General features: G+C 36.0%; 1 long non-coding RNA gene across 1 annotated transcript; it reads left to right on the plus strand.

Annotated features, from left to right (window-relative positions):
- The first annotated feature begins 503 nt into the window (after nt 1-503).
- On the plus strand, nt 504-2,188 carry LOC134176259 (uncharacterized). Its single transcript, XR_009969287.1, has 4 exons — nt 504-545; nt 617-770; nt 1,675-1,731; nt 1,793-2,188. It is a non-coding gene; the product is annotated as an uncharacterized LOC134176259 (long non-coding RNA).
- Nucleotides 2,189-2,446: the final 258 nt, after the last annotated feature.

Raw genomic sequence — 2,446 nt, forward strand, 5'->3', positions numbered from 1 at the left:
TGTGGACGGGTACATGTTTGGGTGCATTGTGGGTACATGTGTGTGTGTGTGTGTGTGTGTGTGTGTGTGTGTGTGTGTGTGTGTGTGTGTGTGTGTGTGTGTGTGTGTGTGTGTGTGTGTGTGTGTGTGTGTGCGTGTACAGGTGTCATTAATAATTATAATTATTATTAAGGCACGTTACACATATCTAATTTTTGCTGTGCCTCTGCACAAGTAACTGTTGATCATTCTTGCAATTCTCAACACTAATTGATATCAATAAATTACAATTTTGGTTTTGACAATTTCATGAATTCTTTACAAACATTGTGTACTAATAATGAACATTCTTTTGGGCATACTACACATCTTTATCTTTGGCAGTTCTACTGGACATGTCACTCTTGGTCATTCCTGCAATTCTCCACACTATTTCATATCAAATATTAGAATTTTTAATTTCCACAATTTTCGAATATTTTACAAACTGTTACATGAGTGATGGTATTTCTATAGCAAATGATGAGGAAGTGCGTGTGTGTGACGTTGAACAGAAAGAACAGATGGTAAATTGTATGTCTGTATTATCATCACGTCTATATTGTTGGGTTTTCAAGTATTTGTGGTGTTGATGTAGATAAGTCAACTGAAACAACACAATGACAAGTTGAAAGAACAACTGAAACAATCAGAGCATGAGAGGGAAGTGAAAGAGAAGGAAATAGAATGTCTGATGTCTGCTCTTGCTACTGCTAGTAGAATTGCAACTGAGAGAATCGAGCAATCAAATGGTGAGAATAGTGACTGAAACATGAGTGCTTCATGATCAAGAAGTTTTGTTGTCATATACCTGCATGCATTTTCCATAGTTATGTGCTGGATGATAGAGTAAGTTGAGTACCTGATGTTATCAGTACTGCTAAGAATGCTGACTTCCTGGAGAGTTTTCAAATATTTTGAAAACTTGATGTCTTGATTAAGGAAGAGGATCATCTGGATGTTTTTCAATGTCTATTTATACTTGTGACTGTGTCATTCACTCTTTACAGTCATAGACTATCCATTCTATTTCATTGTACACAACTCATTACATATTTTAGTAATATCACTTTATGTAATGTCCATCTTCATAGTCTAGAATGAATTCAAACAATTTATGACCTGGGGGTCAGTGGGGAAGAGCACCAAGTCAGTTTATGCAAGTAGTAATTTAGATCAGTTTACCATGCTTCCTTGTCTGCAAAGAATTAAGATCTGGGTGATGAGGGACGTTAGCATTCTCTACGTGTGTATCCGTCCTTTTGTTTTCCTATTTAGTTCTGTTGTATAGTCACTTATTTACTACTGGGGAGCTAGTTATCAGTTTATCAAGTCTATCCGTTCTGTTTGATCGTTAGTATGACCACAATTTAGATGCTGATTATTAATACAATAAATCGTAGAGACAACAGGTCTGTGCTCGTAACCTGAAAATATGAGGTTTGGCTTAGTATTGATATTAATGAAAATAGAAATTTGTATTAATTGCCTAAATGTTGCAGAATCTTGTCATCATCACTTTTATATCTTTTGTAAAAGTGTTTCGTTTAGTGTTGACGTCACTAATATTGTAGAGTAAACATGTCCTATGTATCATGATTGTTAGTTTAGAGTATATACATGGAGGTACTTATTTTGTGATATTTCTATTTATAGCAGCAGCTGGACATGATGCTTCTTTGTCTCTCAAGTCTCTCTTCTTGTCTCCCAATTGTAAGTTTATACCCAACCAATAATTGTGTGTTGCATTTAATATGTGATAATAATATTATAGAAGACAAACTGTCAGATTTGGTCAATGTGGAGGTTTTTTCCGAAGTTTCTCAGTCGTTCCAGTCTTTGTTTTGCACGAGGTCAGTCAATTGGCTGCTCAGAGACCATCCGCATTGGGTGACTATTTGGGAGTTACTGAAGTAGACCTCAGCACGATACCAACCACTGACATTCCATCCGAAAAATTCGGAATATGATCGTCTGCTGGATTAACAAACAAGGTGAAGATGCAACACTGGACAAGTTGTTGGAGGTGATGCAGTTTATTGGACTGTTGGGTGCCCTCAAGTCGAGACTCGCTGAGACAGTGGAGGATGTTTAGTGAAGGACGAGTTGATATTAATTGTTTGTCATGTAGCATCTCTTGTGTGTATCCTGTGAGTCAACCTTGTTTGGTGTTTTATTTTTTTTGGACATATAGGTAGTATTAAAACTGTTTTTACCTAATTATCATGTATTGCAATACATTATGTTTCTTTCTCTGTTAACACTAGATTGAGCACGTGTACTTACTTCTATGCAATCTATGTCCGTGATGTCTGCTCACTTCGAACAAACTCTCAAATTATTGTGCTTTCCATGCATTCACGAGAATACAGTGTTGCATGTATTAATATATAAATAATTAATTAATTAACCGTTTCTAGGTAGACAA

This window comes from Corticium candelabrum, chromosome 2 (assembly GCF_963422355.1).
Source record: "Corticium candelabrum chromosome 2, ooCorCand1.1, whole genome shotgun sequence".
Lineage (NCBI taxonomy): Eukaryota > Metazoa > Porifera > Homoscleromorpha > Homosclerophorida > Plakinidae > Corticium > Corticium candelabrum.